This window comes from Eptesicus fuscus, chromosome 15 (genome assembly GCF_027574615.1).
Source record: "Eptesicus fuscus isolate TK198812 chromosome 15, DD_ASM_mEF_20220401, whole genome shotgun sequence".
Classification (NCBI taxonomy): Eukaryota; Metazoa; Chordata; class Mammalia; order Chiroptera; family Vespertilionidae; genus Eptesicus; species Eptesicus fuscus.
In genome coordinates this window covers 5,128,567-5,152,251 of record NC_072487.1, presented here as the reverse complement: position 1 = coordinate 5,152,251, position 23,685 = coordinate 5,128,567, and the positions used below count along the sequence as shown (strand labels likewise).

The 23,685-nt window shown below is 45.5% G+C and overlaps 1 pseudogene; it reads left to right on the top strand.

Annotated features, from left to right (window-relative positions):
- Positions 1–15,286: 15,286 nt before the first annotated feature.
- Positions 15,287–16,099, top strand: LOC103297904 (peptidyl-prolyl cis-trans isomerase A-like; annotated as a pseudogene).
- The last annotated feature ends 7,586 nt before the right edge of the window (positions 16,100–23,685 follow it).

Here is a 23,685-nt window from a genome sequence, read left to right as displayed (position 1 = left end):
GGTCCAATGGGAGTTCCATTTTTAACTTTTTGAGGAACTCCATACTGTTCTCCACAGTGGCTGCACCAGTCTGCATTCCCACCAGCAGTGCACAAGGGTTCCTTTTTCTCCACATCCTAGCCAGCACTTGTCGTTTGTTGATTTGTTGATGGCAGCCATTCTGACAGGTGTGAGGTGATACCTCATTGTCATTTTAATTAGCATCTCTCAGATGATTAGTGACTTTAAGCATTTTTCCATCTGTCTCTTGGCCTTCTGTATATCCACTTTGGAGAAGTGTCTGTTTAGGTCCTTTGCCCATTTTTTATTTGTATTGTTTGTCTTCCTTTTGTTAAGTTGTATGAGTTTTCTATATATTTTGGAAATTAACCCCTTATCGGATTCAGTTGATTATTTTAAGCAAACAAATAAAGACACAGGACCCCGTTTTTCAGGTACAAATTATCTCAGCCATCACTGCTGCCCAGTTGCTATGTCGGGTGCCGCCGCAAGTACCGGCCTGACGAACAGTGGCCAGGTGCCGGGAGCTTCCTGCGCGGGGGCGACTGCTCTTGCTCCGTCCTCATGGCACCTCTCAGGTTGGCACTTACGTGTCACTGCCCTGTCTACAGATGGGGAAACTGAGGCGTGGGAAAGTTTGAAGCTTGCCACTAACAGTGTCCCCCACGCGGGGGCTGTGTCCCTCCTACCTCCAGCTCAGAATTCCACCTGGTTCTTCCTTCATCCCCTTGGAAGCTCCCCATGTGTGGGTGCCTACAGGGAGGACCTGGCTCCCGGAAGCCAGACCGGTCCAGAGAGGGCGTCAACCCAGCTCGGCCCCTCACTGTCCCTGTCAATTTCCCCAATGGCCACCATGCCCTGGATACCTGTTGGGGGGCACATTTGCCTCATCCTGGGGAGAGCCAGTGTCCCCTTCTGTAGATGAGAAAACCAAGGCTCCCCGGGATGGGAAAGGTGGAGCCACATGGCAGCCAGGTCTGTCTGGGTCACAGCCCCAGGGGAGACCTTGAGTAGGGCCTGTACCCCGGAGAGGACAACTGGTTTGACAAGGAGGGGGCACATATCTCAGATTTTTAAAAATTGTGATAAAATATCCTATCTAATAAAAGAGTAATATGCAAATTGACCATCACTCCAACACACAAGATGGCTGCCCCCATGTGGACACAAGATGGCTGCGACAAGATGGCCAGCACGAGAGGGCAGTTGGGAGGGACCAGGCCTGCAAGGGAGGGCAGTTGGGGGCAATCAGGCAAGCAGGGGAGGGCAGTTAGGGGTGACCAGGCCGGCAGAGGAGGAAAGTTGGGGGCAACCAGGCCTGCAGGGAAGGGCAGTTGGGGGGGACCCAGGCCTGCAGGGGAGGGCAGTTAGGGGTGACCAGGCCAGCAGGGCAGGGCAGTTAGGGGCAATCAGGCTGGCAGGGGAGCAGTTAGGTATCAATCAGGCTGTCAGGGGAGTGGTTAGGGGGTGATCAGGCTGGCAGACAGAAGCGGTTAGGGGCAATCAGGAAGGCAAGCAGGCAAGCAGTTTGGAGCCAGCAGTCCTGGATTGTGAGAGGGATGTCCGACTGCCCATTTAGGCCAGATCTTACCTGGGGTGTGAGTACACGGCTCCAGGTAGGATCGGGCCTAAACGGGCAGTCGGATATCCCTTGAGGGGTCCCAGATTGGAGAGGGTGCAGGCTGGGCTGAGGGACACACACCCCCGTGCACGAATTTCGTGCACCGGGCCTCTAGTACAAAACATAAAATCGATCATTGTAACCATTTTTAAGTGGCATTAAGTACATTCACATTATTAACCCCTCCCCCCACCTCCACCCCCCGCCATCCATCTCCAGAGCTCTTTTCATCTTACAAAACTGAAACTGCACCCACTAAACACAAACTCCCCTGCCCCTCCCCAGCCCCTGGCATCCACACTCCACCCTCTGTCTCTCAGTGTGACCACTCCAGGGACCTCATGTCAGTGGAACCACAGTGTTTGTCTTTCAGTGACTGGCTTATTTCTCTCCGCATAATGTCCTCAAGGCTCACCAGAGTTGTAGCCTGTGTCAGAATTCCCTCTGTAAAGGCTGAGTAATATTCCATGGTATGACTATGCCGCATTTTGCTTACTCGTTCGTCCATCGGTGCACACTTGGATTGCGCTCCTGTGTTAGCTGTTGTGGATGATGCTGCTCTGAACATGGGTGTGCCAATATCTCTTCAAGTCCCTGCCTCCAATTCTTTGGGGTGTCTACCCAGAAATGAAATTTTAGGTCATACGGTAATTCTATTTTGAATTTTTTGAGGAAGAGAGAAAGATATATATTTTAAAATGGCCTTTTCAGTAACTTATATTGATTATAGGAAAGTGAAGGCAGGACAGTGAAGAAAAAAGAAAACCAAAATGCCTCTTTCGCGCTGCAGGAGAACCCAAGGAGTGACCATCTCCACCCACGCAGGTTCCCGTCCCGTCCAGGCCCTATTGCCAAGCCCCGCGCCCAGACTCAGCTGGACCCTGGGATGGATCTGCCCCCGGGATGGGCATTGGGAAGAGCACCCCCAGCTGCAGGAGCCAAAACAGGCCTCCCCTAGGCAGAGCCCAGAGCCCCACTGGCATGCCCAAGGCCCCAGGGTGCCCACCCCAGCTTTCTCCGCCCCTTCACTGCCCCCACACACCCCGCTCAGCGAGGCGCCGGCCGGGTGCCTCACAGGTGCTGGGGCCCAGCAGCTCGGCCTCCCCGTGGCTCCAGAGTCATCTAGAGAATGTATTTGAGCTTCGTGTGGAGTTGAGTTTCTTTTGGCAAACGCTGGAGACTGACAAAAATACTCACGTCAAAACATTTCTGGGGCAAAATTTATGAAAGCATTTGAATTTGGCCTGGGCATTTTTTTTCCTTTTTCCCTCTCCCCCTCCCCCTTGTCCCGAGTGGGAGGCAGGGGGAAGAGATAGAGTCCAGATGTTGGTGGGAATTACTTTCTCGCTCCCTCCCCCAAGCCCCTCTGGCCAGAGGGATGTCGGAATCAATGGCCGCTGTGTGTCCACCGAGCACAGAGGCCGTTGGCCGGGCCCAGGGCTCTCCCGTGTGAGCACCGAGGAAGTACCCCGGCCTGGAGTTTGCCCCCTAACCCCAGGGTCTGGGGTAATTGTCTGCAGAGGCAGCCTGGGGCTGGGCGGGCCATAATGATTTAGGCAGGATCTATTTCACTTCAAGCCTTTTCTACTCCGAAGAGGCCTAATCGAAAGTAATCTGAAAATTAGAGAAAATAAAAACCATGCCCACCGTTACATAAATACCCATTTCCTTGCATCGGCTGCTCGAAATCACCTCATTCCAGAGCAATGTGATGTTTCCCTGATGGGGCCGAGCCCTGGGGCCTTTTGATCCACACCGCGGGCCGCTGCTCCCTGGCAGCAGCAGCAGAAGGTGGGGGACCAGAGCAAAGAGCGGGAGCAGGAGGGGGAGCACTGCCACGGGGCTGGCCTCGCACTAACTGGCCAGGCCTTGCACACAGTGGGGTTTGAGTGGCCTTATGGGACTTTCGTTCACCCCTCGGTTCCACTTCCTACTCCCGACAACAAAGGCCATCAAGATAGCTGCAGGTGGCCTCTCCCTCGCCCTTCCCTCTGCTCCCCAGGCCCTCCTTCCAGCGCCCAGACACCAGCTCAGTCCCACCCCAGGCCCTCCTTCCAGCGCCCAGACACCAGCTCAGTCCCACCCCAGGCCCTCCTTCCAGCGCCCAGACACCAGCTCAGCCCCACCCCAGGCCGCACAGCTGCTCCTGCTGCCGTCGTGCCCGCCTGCACTCATCGTGGGTCTTCTTAGCCCTGCCATGAGGACTGGCCTTCGCTGGTCTCCTATAGGACCCCTCCTCACTGCCCCTTCACTTCTCACCCAGTCGGACAGGTCCTTATTAATGTCTTGTCTCCCAGGAAACAGGGCTACATCCAGCTCGGTCACCATGACTCAGTAAGCATTTGTTGACAGAATGAAGATTTTCATGCAATAAGGAAGTTCCGTGGTTTACAAAAAAGGAGGGAGCTGTCGAGCCAGGGCGGAAAGCTGCACCACCCTCCCGCCTGCCTCCGCATGGGCCGGGGTGGCGGCGTCTGAGAAGGCAGAGGGGCAGGTAACGGGAGAGGTGGCTGAGTAAATCTCCAGGCTGCTGTGTGGTGCAGTAAAGGGGGTGCTCAGCATGGCTGCAAACCCTCAGGAGCTCCATCAGAAGGTGGGTGTCCACCTGGGGTGTGGCCTATGAGGAACAAAGCTTCTGGATGCCTCTGGAAGTCCCCAGCCATTTAAGCCTCCGAGTCAGGCTCCAGTTAGTATGTGTGGACACCCTCTCTGGCCACGCCGAATGCCAGGAGTGGACATGTGCCAGGTTTGTGTGTCCTTGAAAGACGGACTCTCCGTGTGTCCCGGCTGTGTTAGCCACTCAGTCTGGCCTGGGACCCTTTGTTGAGCCTCTGCCTTTATTGGGAACGTAGGACTTGCCCAGATGAAGTGCCCTTGGCAGAGTCCTTACCCAGCTGCTGACAGGAGTGGTGGGTAGAGGCCTCGGCTAACACGGATGGGGAAGCCGAGGTTTAAGTCCTACAGGAGCTCCCAAGGGTGGCCGGCCGGCTAATACTCGCTTTGCTTAGCTCCTTCCTTCTGTGCCTCATTTCCCGCCCCCGACCCCCAGCAAGTCCCAGGGCTCCTCCCCAGCACACCGCTGCACTTGAGCTCTTGTCTTGGGTCTGCTTATGGGGCAGCCAGCCTGTCTGGGCCCCTCGTTGGAACAGGGACAACTGTTGATGGTAGCAGACAATGAGACCTTCATTGGCCAAGGTGAAGAGCAGGGACACCACGGCACTCTCCTCCATGCGGCCGGGCGGTCGGCTCTTTGTCTCCAGCACAGAAGTCTAGCTGGCTTGCATTTTCTCTCAGCAACGCTTACAACTAGAATGGGGTGATGGAGGCTCCCCATGGTGGAGTCATGGCTGCTCCCCTTAAGCATATGCACCCCAGGCTGTAGAGGCCCCAGGACACTAGAGTGCCAGGGCCTCCGATCACCCAGGGACTCCAGGCCGGCCAGTCTCTGAGTGCAGAGTGGGGGTGAGGTCGCACCCCTCAGGCTTTCCATGGCTTTCCAGCTGTGTCCACGGCTGACCTGGGGGCAGGGCCCTGGCTAACGAGTACAGAGGGTGTTCTCGATCTACAACTGTCAGTCACTCATGCCCAGCAGAGGAGTTCCGAGTTTCACAGACATTGCTGTACTTGACCCGGGTTCTAGACCAGCCCCCATCTTCACAGACAAGGAGACTGAAGCTTAAAGAGGTCGAGTGGCTGCCCAGAGCCCACACCTGGCCGAGTGTGGTTGCACCAGGTTTGGTGCTGGCAGCTTCTTTTCTGCCCCACAAGACCGTCCCCTGCTGGTCCTGTGGGCCTCCCTGTTAGTCCCCCCACCAGCCTAAGGACTCACCACTGGGTCAGAGTGATGCTCGGCATTGGGCCTGGCACCAGCAGATGCTGGGAGAGTGACAAGTGAATGAGTGAATGAGTGAATGAGTGAAGTGAAGAAGGACATGACACAGCTGCATACCCCCTTCTCTGGGTCTTGGCCTCCAACTCTTCACGTCACATATGGGGGTGCGAGCACATGGCTCCTGGGAGGCCACTCAACCAGCACACGTTTGCCCCGCTCTGCCACTTTCATGTGCTCAGCGGTCCCTGTGCCTGCGGGTGATGGACACGGCTCATCCATGCTTCCCCGCACCCATCCTACAGCCACTCCTGCTTGTTCTCGGGAAACGGATCTGCATTCAGCTCCAAGGGCGGGCTCGGTGGCAGGGCGGCATGGACTCTAGGAAGCTGAGTGGATGCTGTGCCAGTTGCTATCCCGGGCCTGGAGGTGAATGAGGCTCAACCTTATTTTCATCACCAGGGATGGCCCCTCTGCTCCTCCAGGCAGGGGCCTCCCAGCAGCAAAAACTAGCCCCTGAGGGTCCTACAGAAGCCCCAGCCCCTTTTTCTGGACCTCGCTGGGCTGCGTTGTATGAGTTCAGAACCCGTCTTCAGGACGTCCTGTCTACTGTATCTGAGGGTGTGGGCTAAGATGTCCATGTCAACGTCCCGCCCCAAGCCAGTGCTATCCAGGCTGCCGTGCACTCCAGCCCAGAGCCCAGACACAGTCCGGTCTGGGGAGAGCAAGCGGTACCCACACCCACCTCTGAGGACCCAGAAGGTTGTGCAGCCAGAGAACGCTATCCTGCTGGGAGCTTCGGGGAGGCTGCTGGGAGGTGCCCAGGGGCACCAAATAGGAATGCAAATGGAAGGCCCAGGTAATGGCCCCCCAGGAGAGGGGACAGGTGTGCTGAGCAGGCTGGGAGGGGGAGGGGGGATTGTAGGAAAGGCTGGCCCATATGGCTGGAGGGGAAGGTCCAACTGGGTGGATCAGCAAGATGGGGGCCGGAGCGTGGACACCATGGGGGAGCCAGGAGGGGCTAGAGCTGCTCAGACCTGAGCGGAGTCATGGCAGGCTCCCAGAACGAGGCCTCAGGGATCAGAGCTAACCAGGATCCACATGACCCCAAAGGCCAGAAGCCCCAGGAAGCTGGGAGCTCCCTTTCCCGGCAGAGAAAACCCTGCCAGAAGCCCCGCCTCTCTCCCTGGAATGAGGGCCCACCTAGCATGTCTTAGACCCTGAGGCTTTGGGGAGTGGGTGCTGCGGCGGGCAGGGCTCCCGGGGGCAATGTGTGTTTACCTGCAGTAGTCGGGGAGGGAAGGCCACGTGAGGGCTCCCCGAGCAGGGCTGGTGTTCTGTTGCAATTACCCCTAAGCCTGGTGTTTACACGGGGGTTTTACAGAGAATTCAAAGCATATCTTCCTGTTGCTTTGGCAGTGAAGGCATATCAAGTGAGTGTTCAAAAGGGCCGAGCCACGTTTGCAAAAATAAAAACCAAATGGCTGAGTAATTTCCACCAGAGAAGAACTTACTCTTGCAATTGCACGGTCTATTTAGCATGTTTTCATAAAACCTTTAACGAATCAGCCCTGAACCCTGAGCCAGGCCCACCCCACCTGTCAGGCTTGCATTTCCTGATGTGCCAGGTACAGCTGCTGGGGAGACTGGATGCCATGTTCTGTCCCACCCTGAGCAGAAGTCCCCGGCGCCCTCCAGGTCAGCCCTGGGGAGGAGATGCTGTGCTACCCTCCGAAGGAGGGCTCCCCAGGAGAAATCCCAGGGGAGCAAGGGACAAAGCAACGTTTCAGCTCCGGGACACTGTGGCAATAGCCAAGGACCCACAGGAGACCCAACTCAGTCTGGGAACCAGGGAACGCTTCCTGGAGAAGGAAGTGCCTAAACCAAAAACCGGAAGGAAAAGGTAGGAGCGAACGGCCAGGGTGAAGGAAGTCGTGCGGGGAGCGTGCCCTGTGAGAAGCCTGCGTAGTCCCAGGAGATTCTGCGGGCTGTATGTAGTTGCCCAAAGGAGACAGGAGGAACAATTCTTTCACATGGAAGACCAGTCCGGAAGCAAACGGTGAGCCATTCAGCCAAGCAGGGCTGTTGGGGGGTGGGGGGGTGGGGGGTGGGGGTAGGGGCATTAAAGGGGCAGGGCTTCTGCCTCAGATGATGGGGAGACATGGAAGATATTTTAAAGTCAACCTTATTTTCTACTGAATACAGTAATGCTTTGTGTTGCTTTTTCATGTTTTCAATTTAATATCTTATCCGATACCCACACAACCTTAACAAGAGATAATTCCTATATTTTTTTTTTAGAGTTTATTTTTTCCCAATTTTTATTTATTGATTAAGGTATTACATGTGTACAAAATGTACCAAACTCCCACTAGTCTAACTGATCTTCAAAGTAAAACTTTTAAGTATTTAGTGTTTGTTCCAAAATATGAATTCGATAGGAATTCCAGTAAAGAATCTCAAATTTATCTAAATAGAGTCTGGCCCAGCTGGTGTGGCTCAATGATTGAGCATTGACCTCTGGACCAGGTGGTCACAGTTCAACTCCTGGTCAGGGCACGTGCCCTGGTTGTGGGCTGGATCCTCAGTAGGGGGCATTAGGAGGCAGCTGATCAATAATTCGATGTCATCATTGATGTTCATCTCCCTCTCCTTTCCTCTTTGAAATCAATAAAAATATTTTTAAATAGAAAATAATAATAATAATAATAATAATAATAATAATAAATAAAGTCAACCTTATTGATTTCCATACTATAACACTCACCCATTGTTCCTGTAGAGCTGGATGCATCGTGACCGCACCTGGGCAGAGCATTTCCGTCACCCTGTAAAGCTCCCTCCGGCCGGCCCCTTGGTCCCCGCCCCGCCCTGCCCCACACTGGCCTCAGGCAGCCAAGCCTCTGGTCACTGCTAGGCTAGCTTTGCCTGCTGGAGAACTTCACACCCCACATACTGTACTAGTATATGTTGGTTTCAATTCAGCAGAATGGCTTTGAGATCCGTGCCTGGGATTGCATGTGTCTGTGCTTCACTCCACTTACTGCTGGAGAGGGATTCCATGTCGTGGGTGCACTAGAGTTCATGGGCTCATTTGCCTGTTACGAGATATTTGAGCTGTTTCCAGTTTAAGAAAATCATACCTAAAGCTACTGTGGCCAGGTCTGTCTGCGACCATAGGCTTCTGGGTAAGTGCTAAGAACTAGGAACCTTGGCTGGGTCTTATGGTAACTGTGTTTGGTTTAACAAGTAAGTGCCAAAAGGTGTAAACCTGTGGAGTCCAATTTATTTTATTTTTTATTTTTTAACTAGAGGCCCGATGCACAAAATTCGTGCAGGGGGGGGAGGGGCGGGGGGGCAGGGGGGTCCCCTCAGCCCAGCCTGCACCCTCTCCAATTCGGAACCCCTCAGGGGATGTCCGACTGCTGGTTTAGGCCCAATCCCCAAGATCGGGCCTAAACCGGCAATCAGACATCCCTCTCACAATCAGGACCACTGGCTTCTAACTGCTCACCTGCCTGCCTGCCTGATCACCCCTAACTGTCCCCCCTGCCGGCCTGGTTGCCCCACGCTCGGTTGTTTCGGTTGTGATGGTCACTTAGTCTTTTATATATATATAGATTACAGTTTACATTCAATAGTATTTTGTATCAGTTTCAGTTGTACAGCACAATGGTTACATAATCATATGCTTTGCAAAGTGGTCCCCAGATATTTCAAGTACCCACCTGGCACCATACATAGTTATTACAATATTACTGACTATATTCCCTGTGCTGTACATATGTCCCTATGGCTATTTTGTAACTACCAATTCATACTTCTTAATTCCTTCACCTTTTCCACCCCGCCCCCCAACTCCCCTCCCCTGTGGCAGCTATTAATCTGATCTCTGTATTGATGCATCTCTTTCTGTTTTGTTTACTCATTTATTTTGCTCTTTAGATTCCACATATAAATGAAATCATATGGTATTTGTCTTTCTCTGACTGACTTATTTTGCTTAGCATAATATCCTCTAGCTGCATCTATGCTGTTGCAAATGATATGTGTTCATTCCTTTTTATGGCTGAGTAATATTCCATTACATATATATATATATCACCACTTTTTCATTCACTCATCTACTGATGGATACTTGGGTTGTTTCTACTTTTTGGTGATTGTAAATAATGAATATAGGAGTGCATATACTCTTTCAAATTACTGTTTTGGGTTTCTTTGGATATACACCCAGAAGTGGAATTGCTGGGTCATAAGGCAGTTTAATTTTTAATTTTTTAAGGAACCTCCATACTGTTTTTCATAGTGGTTACACCAATCTGCATTCCCACTAACAGTGCATAAAGGTTCCCTTTTTCCACATCCTGACCAACACTTCCTGTTGTTGATTTATTGATGATAGCCATTCTGACAGGTGTGAGGTGATATCTCACACCTGTGGTTTTAATTTGCATTTCTCTGATGAGTAATGATGTTGAGCATCTTTTCATATGTCAATTAGCCATCTGTATGCCCTCTTTGTAGAAGTGTCTATCCAGGTATTCTGCCTATCTTGTTCATTGAATTGTTTGTTTATTTTTTGGTGTTGAATATGACGAATTCTTTATAAATTTTGGATATTAACCCCATATTGGATGTATCAATGGCAAATATGTTCTTCCATCTATTGTGTTGTCTTTTTATTTTTTAATAGTTTCCTTTGCTGTGCAAAAACTTTTTAGTTTGATGTGGTCCCATTTGTTTGTTTTTTCCTTGCCTAAGGAGATATGTCAGAAAAAAATATATTGCTAAGAGAAATGTCTGAGATTGTACTGCCTATATTTTTTTCTAGGAATTTTATGGTTTCAAGTCTTAACATTATAGTATTAAATACATTTTGAGTTTATTTTTGTATGTAGTGTAAGAAAGTGATCTAGTTTCTTTTTCTTTTCTTTTTTTTTTTTTTCATATATCTGTCCAGTCTTTCCCCCAACTTTGTTCTTCTTTCATAAGATTGCTATGGCTATCAGGGTTTTTATTGTGGTTCAATATAAATTTTAGGATTATTTGTTCTAGTTTTGTAAAATACGCCATTGGTATTTTGATAGAAATTGCATTGAATCTATAGATTGCTATGGCTAGTATGGACATGTTAATGATGCTAATTATTGCCATTGTTGAGCATGGCATATGCTTCCATTTATTTGTGTCTTCTTCAATTTATTTCTTCAGTATCTTGTAATTTTTCAAATATAGATCTTATACCTTCTTGGTTAAATTTATTTCTAGATATTTTTGATGTAATTATAAATGAGATCAAATCACTGATTCGATCCTCTGCATCATCAAACCTGCTTTTAATTCCTTCCAGTGTATTCCTGATGTCAGATATAGTAATCTTCATTTCTGACTGGTTCTTATTCATGGTTTCTATGTTCTTTTTGATGCTGATACAGTTCCCACTAAGCTTCTTATCATTCCCATTAATTCCTTAGAGTTCTCACTAAGTTCCTTATAACCATTACTCTGAACTCTGTCTAATAAATTGCCTCCTCTATCGCATTTAGATCTTTTCTGGAGCTTCTTCCTTTTCTTTCATTTGGGGGTTGTTTCTTTATCTCCCCATTTTAGTTTATTTCTATGTGTTTGTTTCTATGACTCCCAAGCTTCATGGAGTGACCTTTTGTAGTAAATGTCTTATGGGACCCAATGGTGCAGTTTCCTTGAACTCCTGGACTGGATGCTCTAGGAGTGACTTCTTGTGGTTTACTTAGTCTCTCCTGTTGTAATTGGGATTTTATTGTTGTTGTCCCATTAATGGGTGTGATCTCCTCTCAGGCTGGCTAACTGTGAGGCTTAACCCCACCACTGTGAGCTGTTGAACAGGTACAAGTGAAATTCATTTCAGCAGATTTTAGTGTCTGCTAGAATTTCTCTTTGGATCCTGTTCTTATCTATCTGTCTGAGGCTGTTCCGAATGCTGATTTTTGAGCCTCCTGGAGGTACTTTTGTGCTAGTCAGTGTGGGAAGCTGTCCATGTTTGGCTCTCGGTGCCCTGTTCAAAGCTTCAAGTGATCCACAGTTTGTGGCTGCCTCCACTAGGCTTGGCTGCCTGTAGGTCCTGGCTGATTTATTTATTTATTTATTTATTTATTTATTTATTATTATTTTTTAGCAGCACCAGGACCTAAGATAGATCAGCAAATGTTCACACTTCTGGGAAGATGGTGGCTGTGTTCTGGGATTATTTCCCTGTCCTTTGCTGGGTGGCATCCCTCTTAGGCAGGCTGGTGGGGTCTCCTGGAAGCCAGGAGTTTCTATCAGCTCTCCCATGAGAGGGAAGCACCAACCAGGTTTTGGGAATGTGGGGGGAATATCCCCATCCCAAAGCCAGCCACTGATGCTCCCTGAGACTGCTGCCTCTTCCTTATTACATTGCAAATGGCTGTAGAATCTCTTATGATACCTCCTGTTTCATTCTTGCTATTGGTAATTTTGGTTTTCCCTGTTTACCTCAGTCTTAATAGAAGAATATCAACTTTACTGATTTGTTAATTTTCTCTATTATTTTCCTCCTTTCAATGTCATAGATTTCTGCTCTTATTTTTATTATTTTCTTTCTTCAGATTATTTTGGTTATATTTTGCTTCTTTTCATAATTTCTTGAGGTATGGATATAAATTATTATTTTGAGACTTTTCTCGTTTCTAATATAATCATTTAAAGCTATAAATTTCCCTCTCAAGATGGCTTTCGCTGTATCCCACAAATTTTGATATGTCATGTTTTTTGTATGTTTGTTTTTTGTTTCTTGGTTTTTTGTTGTTGTTGCTGTTAATACTCAATCAAGGATTTTTTTCTATTGACTTTTAGAGAATAGAAAGGAGGAAGGGTAGAGAGAGAGAGAAAGAGAGAGAGACATCAATGTGAATGAGACACATCAATTGGTTGCCTGCTGAACAACATACCCCAATCAGGGCCAGAAATCTAACCTGCAACTCATGTATGTGCCCTTGACCAGGAATCAAACCTGCCACCCTTTGGTGCATGGACCGATGATGCTCTATCCATTGAGCACACCAGCCAGGGCTTGATATGCCATGTTTTGATATTTACCTAGTTCTATTTATTTGTTTACTTTTCATTCTTTTTAAAAATATTTTTAATGATTTCAGCAAGGAAGAGAGAGAGGGAAAGAGAAACATCAATGATGAGAGAGAATCATTGACCGGCTGCCTCCTGCATAGCCCCCACTGGGAATTGAGCCCACAACCCAGGCATGTGCCCTGACCGGGAATCAAACCGTGACCTCCTGGTTAATAAGTCAATACTCAACCACCGAGCCATGCCAACTAGGCCCTCGTTCTATTTATTATTGTATTTTCTTGGACACTTCTTTTCTATCTCATGGATTATTTAGAAATGTGTTAATTATTTACCAAGTGTTTGAAGATGTTCCTTTTGTCTTTACCTTATTGATTTCTAAGGTAAATAAATTATGGTCAGACACATTCTATGTATGGTTTCTATTCTTTTAAGTTTGTTAAGGTTTGTTTTATGGCCCAGAATATAGCCTGTCTTGGTAAATGCCCCATGAAAAGAATATTTATTCTGCTGTTGTCTAGTGGATCATTCTGTGTTCTCTCAGTGAGGTCTTGAAATCCCAAGCATAATGGTGGCTTTGTCTGTTTCTCCTTTCAGCTCTATCAGTTTTTGCTTCATGGACTTAGACAAGTTGTTGTTTAGTACATAAGCATTTAGGATTAGAATTGCTATATCTTCTTAGTGAACTGATGCTTCTATCATTATGTAATCTCCCTCTTTTTCTCTAGTAATTTTCTTTGCACTAAAGTCTACTTTGTGTGATATTAACATTAGCACTTCTTCTTTTAAATATTAACTAGAGGCCCGGTGCACGAAATTCGTGCATGGGAGGGGTGTCCCTCAGCCCAGCCTGTACCCTCTCCAATCTGGGACCCCTCGAGGGATGTCCGACTGCCCGTTTAGGCACGATCCCTGGGATTGGGCCTAATCGGGCAGTCGGACATCCCTCTCACAATCCAGGACTTCTGGCTCCCAACAGCCTCCTGCATGCTCCACTGGCAGCCATTTCTGTTTGAGTTAATTCACCTTCTATAATTGAAACTTTGTAGCCTTAAGCAGAGGCCTGAGCCCAGCCAGGGTGTGCAGAAAGCTTTGCTTTCTCCATTACCATGGGCAACCCGGGCCTGCTCTCTCCAGCTCCGTGGCTGCCGCCATTCTGTTTGAATTTGTTTACCTTCTATAATTGAAACTTTGTAGCTTGAGTGGAGGCTTATGCCTGTCAAGGGCAGGCGGAAAGCTTGTTTCCCTCTGTTGCCTGGGAAACCTTGCTCTCGGTGGCTGTAGCCATCTTGGTTAGGTTTATTTGCATACTCGCCCTGATTGGCTGGTGGGCGTGGCTTGGGCTGTGGGCGTGGCTTGGGTGTAGCGGAGGTATGGTCAATTTGCATATTTGTCTATTATTAGGTAGGATGCTTGAAATGTATATAACGTTTTCCATTCTTTCACTTTCAAGCTAATGATGTCATTATGTTTGCAGTGAATTTCTTAATGACAGCCTTTATTTGTCATCCAATAAAAATTGAAATATTTTTAAACCCACTCCACCAATCTCTGTCTTTTTATTGATGTACTAGAGGCCTGGTGCACAAATTCATGCACCAGTGGGGTCCCTTGGCCTGGCCTGTGGGATCAGGCTGAAATTGGCTCTCCAATATCCCCTGAGGGGTCCCAGATTGCAAGAGGGCACAGGCCAGGCTGAGGAACCCTGCTGGTGCACGATCGGGGCTGGGGAGGGATGCGGGAGGTTGGCCAGCCATGGAGGGACCGTGGGAGGGCTCCTGGGCATGTCCGGCCTGTCTCCCTCAGTCCCAATCGGCTGGACTCCAGCAGCAAGCTAACTTACCAGTCGGAGTGTCTGCCCCCTGGTGGTCAGTGCATGTCATAGTGAGCTGTTGAGCGGCCTTAGCGTATCATTAGCATATTACACGTTGATTGGTTGAACGGACAACTGGGCACTTAGCATATTAGGCTTTTATTATATAGGATTGATATCATTTACATTTAAAACAATTATTGAGATTTTAGGGCTTACGTCTGCTATTTTACTATTATTTTCTGTTTGTTCCTTTGGTGTCTATTCCTTTATCTCTGTTTTCTTGCCTTTCTGTATCACTTGAACACCTTTAAGGTCCCATTTAGATTTATTTGTTATAATTTTATAAATAGATATAATAAGCCCTAACCGGTTTGGCTCAGTGGATAGAGCGTCGGCCTGTGGACTGAAGGGTCCCAGGTTCGATTCTGGTCAAGGGCATATACCTTGGTTGCAGGCACATCCCCAGTAGGGGGTGTGCAGGAGGCAGCTGATCGATGTTTCTCTCTCATTGATATTTCTAGCTCTCTATCCCTCTCCCTTCCTCTCTGTAAAAAAATCAATAAAATATATTTTTTTAAAAATAAATAGATATAATAATTTTAAAATAAATAAAGCCTATCACTTTGCGTGGTTGCTCTAGGTGTTACCATATTTTGACATTACTTTTTACAGCCTAGTGTATAGTTGTTTTCCCAGTTTGTGTCAGCTGATGGTCGCTGGCACCAATTCAACACCAACAGGAATCCCCAACTTAGGGTGTGGTCAAAAAGAAATTTTATTCAGTGCAAAACAGCTCAATTGTGATATTGCACAGCTGTGAAGACAGTATAGCTGTTGAAGAGTTCAATTTGGATACAGCACAGCTGTGAAAACAGCACAGCCATGTGGCAGCCAGCGCCAGGCCCCTTCTAGCTAGATAGCCCTGCTCTGCTCAATGGTTTACTCTGCTCTAGGCCAGTCTGCTTTGCACTGCACTGGTCTGCTCTGCTGTGACGAGACAACTTCAGTGTTCCAGCTCAGCCAGGCAGGTACAGCCTTCAGTGGAAAGGGACTGTGTTCCCCAAGCCAGAGGGGAGCTGGCTTATATGGACAGGAGTCTCTGCCCCTAGTCCCTGATTGGTCTGTCCTCATGCAAATGAAGACTCAAAATCCTTGTAGTTTGATTGGTCCAAAATAGATCAGCATGGAGTCACTCTGATGGGTCAAAGAAGAAGATGACTGGGGGCTTTGCAGATGCTGCCACCCTGGAGCCACCGGTGACCAGCCCCGGTGAATTCCACCATGTCTTTAGACATTGCTGTTGATGGTGAGCCCTTGGGCCACATCTCCTTCGAACTGTTTGCAGACAAAGTTCCAAATGTAGCAGAAAAATTTCCTTCTATGAGCACTGGGGAGAAAAGAATTAGTTATAAAGGTTTCTGCTTCACAGAGTTATGTGCCAGGTGGTGACTTCACACACCATAATGGCTCAGGCGGCAAATCCATCAATGGAGAAAAATTTGAGGATGAGAATTTCATCCTGAAGCATACAGGTCCTGGCATCTTGTCCATGGCAAATGCTGGACCTAACACAAATGGCTCCCAGTTTCTCATCTGCACTGCCAAGGCTGAGTGGTTGGATGGCAAGCATGTGGCCTTAGGTCAGGTGACAGAAGGCATGCATATTGTGACAGCCATGGAGCACTTTGGGTCCAGGAATGGCAAGACCAGTAAGAAGATCACCATTGCTGACTGTGGACAACTCTAATAAATTTGACTTGTGTTTTATCTTAACTACCAGACCATTCCTTCTGTAGCTCAGGAGAGCACCCCTTCACCCCAATCTGTTTGGAATTTCTATAATCTTTGTGCTCTCGCAGCAGTTCATTGGATTCCATATTTTCCCTTCTAAGTCTAGCTAGATTGCAGAGTTAAGTTTATGATTATGAAATAAAAACTAAGCAACAATGAAAAAGAACATGATGGGAATGTAATTGAACAGCTTGATTGGATAGGGAAAGCCTCTGTCCAATTGATTGATTGACTGGACCGATTCCAGGAACTCCTCCATAAGGGCTGGCTCAGATGGCAGAGCACAGTGCTGGCAGGTAGTTCAGTGCTTTTAAAAATTTGAGCCCAGTTAACCACCAGGAGCCTTCTGGTTGTTGTCTTTTTTTCCTCAGGGTTCACAATAGAAACCGTACTTCCCTCTAGATATATCTTTTCACTCTCCCAAATTTTAAAGTACAATTTTCCTAATTATTTCATCTACATATGTTGAGCACCAAATCCAAGGGTACTACTACTTTTGTTTCAACTACAAAATATAATTAGCCCAGCCAGCGTGGCTCAGTGGTTGTGCATCAACCTATGAATCAGGAGGTCACGGTTCAATTCCCAGTCAGGACACATGCCCAGGTTGTGGGCTCAATCCCCAGTGTGGGGTGTGCAGGAGGCAGCCTATCAATGATTCTCTCTCATCATTGATGTTTCTATCTCTCTCTCTGTTTCCCTTCATCTTTGAAATCTATAAAAATATATTTTAAAAATATGATTAAAGAAACTCTTGAGATAAATAGATAACTTCTATATCTATCTATCTCATTTACTTTTATTTTAATCTTTTCTTTTTTTTTCTTTTTTTGCCTATTCTGCTGTTCTTGCCTGTCTAAAGATCCCAGTATTTTACTGTTATCATTTTACTTATGTTGGAGAGCTTCTTTTAGCTATTTTTAAGAATAGATGTGCTAACAACAAATTCTTTTAGCGCTCAATTGTCTGAAAGTATGTTTATTTCCCCTTTAGTCATGAATGATAGTTTTGCTAAATATAGGATGTGAGGTTGACAGTTTTTGTGTTTGAAAGTCATTCTGCTACTTCCTTCTACATGCCATGGTTTCAGATGAAGAATCTGCTGTCACTTCAATTGGTGCTTTTTTTTTTTGTAGATGATGTGCCATTTCTCTTTGAATGTTTAAAAAATTTTTTCTTTGTCTTTATTTTTTCAAGTTTTACTTTGATGTGTCACGGTTGGTGTGGATTTCCTTGGGTTTATCTTACTTGGAAGTTGCTTAGCTTCTTGAATGGGTAGGTTTATGTATTTCATGTATCAGAAACTTACAAAAAACAAGGCATTTTTATTTTGATGAATTTCAATATGTCAACTTTTAATTTTGTTTTGTTCTTTTTTGTCCATTCTAAGAAATATTTGCCTACACAAGTTCATGACATTTTCTCCTATGTTTTTCCCCCCAGAATATGTGAAGTTTTAGCTTTTGAATTAAGGTCTCTGATCCCTTTAACTTTAACTTTTGTGTATGAATGAAGTTAGAGCCAAGGCTCTTTTTTCCCTTAATTATCCAGATGTCTAATTCTCCCAGCACCATTTGTTGAAAATATTTTTCTTTCTATATTGGATTATCTTGGTAACTTTGTTGAAAATCAATTGATCATATACATGTGGATTCATTTCTGGACATTCCATCCAGTTCCATTTTTCTGTGTCTACTATATTGCTTTGTTTTTTAGCTTAATAGCAAGCCTTTAGAACTTTGTGTCATATCTTGAAACCAACCAACATAGATCCAATTTTGTTCTTTTTTTAATGTTGTTTGTTTGACTTGTTCTAGGTCCTTTGCAGTTCCATGTCAATTTCTAACAAAAAGCTTGCTAAGATTGGAATTGCAATAAATGTATAAATTGGGTTGGGGGAAATTGACATCTCACCATCAATCATTTCAATCAATAAATGCTATTTATCTCTCCATTTACTTAAGTCTTTAATTTCTCTCAGCCGTTTTTTTAGTATTTAGCGTATAGTTCTTGCAAATAGTTTTGTTAAACTTACCCCCTTTTATATTTTATGCAGTTTTGCAAAGTATTGCTTTATCATTTCATTTTTCAGTTATTCATTGCTAGAATATAGAAACAACTGATTTTTTAATGGTAATCTTGTATTCTGTGACCTTGATAAACTGGCCTTTGCCAATCTGTCCAGTCTTAGCACTTTTTTCTCCTTCTCCTCTTCTCTAGTCACTACACATAAAACTCATATATGCTCTGGATCTTTGCTCAAATCAGCTCCAGCATCCTGTTGTAAAATCCTTAGAAATGGTTACATGCACAATAGTGCCATTTGTGAATGTCATCTAATTTATAGGCCTTTTGTTTCTCTTTCTTTCCTTATTGCACTGGCTGAGCATACTATTGAATAGAAGTGCTAAGAGTGGATATCCTTATCTCTATTCTGTTCTTGGGGTAAAATATCCAGTTTTATCACTATAAGTAGATGCTTTTTATGAGATATCAGATTGAAAATATTCCCTTCAATACCCAATTTCTTGAAAGTTTTTGTTTTGAATATGTGCTTAATTTTATCAAGTGGTTGGTTTTTTATTAATTTTTAGTCTATTGAAATTATCATATGGCTTTCTTTTTTACTTAATATGGTGAGTTACATTGATTGATTGATTTGAGAATGTTAAACTAACCTTGCCTTTCTGAGCTAACCCCCACTTAAACATGATCTTTCTTTATATTGCTGGATTTTATTGTCAATATTTTATAGAGAATCTTATGTTTTTATTCATAAGAGATATAGATTCATAGTTTTATTTGTAATTCCTTTGTAATATCTCTAGTTATTATATCAGGGTAATGCTGGCCTCATAAAATAAGAAGCATTGTCTCATCCTGTATTTTCTGAAAGAGCTTATATATTATCCTATCTAATAAAAGAGTAATATGCAAATTGACTGTCACTCCAATGCACAAGATGGCTGTCCCCATGTGGACACAAGATGGCTGCCACAAGATGGCCAGCAGGGGAGGGCAGTTGGGAGGGACCAGGCCTGCAAGGGAGGGCAGTTGGGAGAGATCAAGCCTGCAGGGGAGGTCAGCTGGGGGGGACCCAGGCCTGCAGGGGAGAGCAGTTGGGGAGGACCAGGCCTGCAGGAGAGGGAAGTTGGGGGTGACCAGGCCTGCATGGGAGGGAAGTTGGGGGTAACCAGGCCTGCATAGGAGGGAAGTTGGGGGCGACTGGGCCTTCAGGGAAGGGCAGTTGGGGGAGACCCAGGCCTGCAGGGGAGAGCAGTTGGGAGGGACCAGGCCTGCAGGGGAGGGCAGTTGGGGGGGCCCAGGCCTGCAGGGGAGAGCAGTTGGGCGGGGGGGACCAGACCAGCAGGGGAGAGCAGTTAGGAGCGATGAGGCTGGCAGGGGAGGGCAGTTAGGGGTGACCGGGTCAGCAGGGGAAGGCAGTTGGGGGGGACCAAGCCTGCAGGGGAGGGCTGTTGAGGGGGACCAGGCCGGCAGGGGAGAGCAGTTAGGGGTGACCAGGCCAGCAGGGGAGGGCAGTTGGGGGGGACCAAGCTGGCAGGGGAGGGCAGTTAAGGGTGACCAGGCTGGCAGGCAGAAGTGGTTAGGGGCAATCAGGAAGGCAGGCAGGTGACCAGTTGAGAGCCAGCAGTCCTGGATTGTGAGAGGGATCCCAGATTGGAGAGGGTGCAGGCTAGGCTGAGGGACACACCCCCCCATGCACGAATTTCGTGCACCGGGCCGCTAGCATCTTTATAAAATGTTGGCTAGAATTCACCAGTAAAGCCATCTGGTCCTGGAATTTTCTTGTGTGTGGAAAGGCTTTCCCATTATGAATTTTTCTTTAAAAATTTTTTTTGTACACACAGAAGGTTAATCAGATTTTCTATTTCTTCTTGCATCAGTTTGGTTATTTGTGTCTTTCAAAGAATTTGTCCATATTATCAAAGTGGCAATATCTATTTACATAAAATTGATGGTAATATTTTTTGTTATTCTTTTTTTTTTAATATATATTTTATTGATTTTTTTTTTTTTTTTTTTTTTTTTTTTTTTTTTTTTTTTACAGAGAAGAAGGGAGAGGGATAGAGAGTTAGAAACATCAATGAGACAGAAACATCGATCAGCTGCCTCCTGCACACTCCCTACTGTGTATGTGCCTGCAACTAAGGTACATGCCCTTGACCAGAATCAAACCTGAGACCCTGGAGTTCGCAGGCCAATGCTCTATCCACTGAGCCAAACCCGTTAGGGCATGTTATTCTTTTAATGTCAACAGGATCTGTAGTAATGACCACTCTTCCATTTGTGATACTGGGAATTTGTATCTTCTCCATTTTTTTCTTAGTTTGTCTAGCTAGAGATTTATCAATGTTATTTACCTTTTCAAAGAACCACATTTTGTTTTCATTGATTTTTCTCTATTGTTTTTCTACTTCATTGATGTTTTTCATATGACTTTTAAAATTTTTAAATTAAAGTAATTAAAAATATATATAATTAATAATTCAGAACTCAGTCACATTAGCCACATTATAAATGTTAATTTCACTGTATAAACATTTCCATCTTTGTAAGCAGTTCCATTAGATGTTTTTGTTCCTGGGATGGGATGTCTTTTCTCAATTGGTCTCATCTCTTGTAGGCATTTTCTCTAAGCTTCATAGAAGGGCCAAGAGGCTCTCAAATCCACCCTGTCCTCTTGAAGACCTTGGATCCAGCTCAGAAATTATGGCTGCCTCCTTCTACTGGTATCTCTGCTTCCTCCCAGTCTGGTCTGCTAGTTTTCCATCTCTGCTTCCAGAGGGGGATTCCACCACAACTGTCTGCCCCCGCACCACCTGCTCAAAGAGCAATGCTCCCGTTACCTTGAGTCCCATGGGACGTCCCAGCAGGGCACGATTGGTCTCCCCCACAAGCCTGAGCCATGGTTTTATTTATTGTTTTTCTTTTTTGTTGAATTTATTGAGGTTACATTGCTCAATAAAATTACATAGGTTTCAAGAGTACAATTCTGCATATTGCATTGTGTGCTCCCCATCCAAAGTCTAGTCTTCTTCCATCAACTATTTATCCCCTGTTTACTCTCTTCTACCTGTCCCCGCTTCTTCCCTCTGATAATTACCATGCTATTGTCTGTGTTCATGAAGATGCTTTTTTCTTAATCCCTTCAACTGTTTCACCCAGCCCTCCAAGCCCCCATTCCCTCCTGACAGCTGTCAGTCTGTTCTCTGTAGTCATGAATCTGTTTCCATTTCATTTGTTTATTTTGTGCATTAGATTTCACATATAAATGAAATCACATGGTATTTGTCTTTCTCTGACTAGCTTATTTCACTTAGCATAACATCATCTAGGTCCATCCATGCTGTTGCAAATGGTAAGATTTTCTTCTTTTTTACAGATGGGTAATCTTCCACTGCATGAATGTACCACAGCTTTTTATCCACTCGTCTGCTGATGGGCACTTCTACCTACAAATCTTGGCTATTGTAAATAGCACTGCAACACACATGGGGGTGGATATATTCTTTCAAGTCAGTATTTCAGGTTTCCTCGGATATATTCCCAAAAGTGCAATTGCTGGGTCATAAGGCAGTTCCATTCTTCATTCTTTGTGGAAATGACATACTGTTTCCCATGTGGCTGCCTCAATCTGCATTCCTACAAGAATGCACCAGGGCTTCCTTTACTCCACATCCTCGCCAACACTTGTCATTTGTGGATTTATTAATGATAGCCATTCTGACAGGTATGAGGTGATGTCTCATTGTGGTTTTAATTTGCATTTCTTTGATGATTAGTAATGTTGTTCATGTCTAATAGCCGTCTGTATGTCCTATTTGGAGAAGTGTCTATTCAGGTCCCTTGCTCATTTTTTAATGAGATAGAGAGAGAGAGAGGGGGAGGGAGAGAGGGAGTTTGGTTGTATAAGTTCTTTGTAGATTTTGGATATTAACCCCTTATCAGATGTATCATTGGTGAATATGTTCTCCTATTCAGTGGGTTGTCTTCATTTTTTTTTTTTTGATAGTTTGCTGTGCTGTGCAAAAACTTTTAGTTTGATGTAGTCCCATTTGTTTATTTTTTCATTTGTTTCCCTTGCCTGAGGAGATATATCAGAAAGAAAAAAAAAAAAAGATTGCTCTGAGAAATGCCTGAGATTTTATGGCCTAAGATTTCTTCTAGAGTTTTTATGATTTCAAGTTTTACATTTAAGTCTTTAATCCATTTTGAGTTTATTCTTGTGTATAGTCTAAGGATGTGGTCTAGTTTTATATTTTTGCTTGTATCTGTCCAATTTTCCCAACACCATTTGAAAAATATGTTTTTATTGATTTTAAAGAGAGAAAGGGAGAGGGAGAGAGATAGAAACATTGATGAGAGAGAAACATCTATGGGCTGCCTCCTACACGCCCCCCACCAGGGATCAAGCCTGCAACCTGGGCATGTGCTGTGACCGGGAATCAAACTAGTGACCTCTTCTTGGTTCATGGGACAACACTTACTAGTAGTCCACTGAGCCCCACTGGCTAGGCCCAACACCATTTATTAGACTGTCTTTACTCCATCGTATGTTCTTGCCTCCTTTGTCAAATATTATTGCCCATAGAATCGTGGATTTATTTCTGAGTTCTCTTCTGTTTCATTGAGCTATGTGTCTGTGGTTATGCCAGTACCATGCTGTTTTGATTACTATGGCCTTGTAGTATAGTTTGATATCAGGTACCATGATATTCCTCCAGCTTTATTTTGCTTTCTCAAGATGGTTTTTGTTATTCGATACCTTTTGACATTCCATATAAATTTTTGGCATATTTGTTATAGTTCTGTGAAATATGCCATTGGTATTTTATAGGAATTGTGTTGAATCTATAGATTGCTGTGGGTACTATGGCCATTTAATGATGTTAATTTTTCCTATTCATGAACACAGTATATGCTTACACTTTTTTTGTATTTTCCTCAACTTCTGCTTCAGTATCCTATAATTTTCTGAGTACAGGTCTTTTACCTCCTTGGTTAAATTTACTCCTAGGTACCTTATTTATTTTTTTATACAATTGTGAATGGGATTGTTTTATTGGTTTCTCTTTCTAATAGCTCATTATTGGTGCATAAAAATGCCACCAATTTCTGGTCGTTGTGGCTCAGTTGGTTAAGTGTCGTACCATGCACCAAGAGGTAGCTGGTTCATTTCTGAGTCAGGGCACATGCCCAGTTTATAGGTTAATCACTGGTCAGGGTGCATATGGGAGAGAACCCATTGATATTTCTCTCTCACATTAATGTTTCTCTCTCTCTCTCACTCCCCTCTCTCTTTTTTTTTTTTAATATATTTTATTGATTTTTTTACAGAGAGGAAGAGAGAGGGACAGAGAGTCAGAAACATCGATGAAAGAGAAACATCGATCAGCTGCCTCTTGCACACCCCCTACTGGGGATGTGCCCGCAACCAAGGTACATGCCCTTGACCGGAATCGAACCTGGGACCCTTGAGTCCGCAGGCCGACGCTCTATCCACTGAGCCAAACCGGTTTC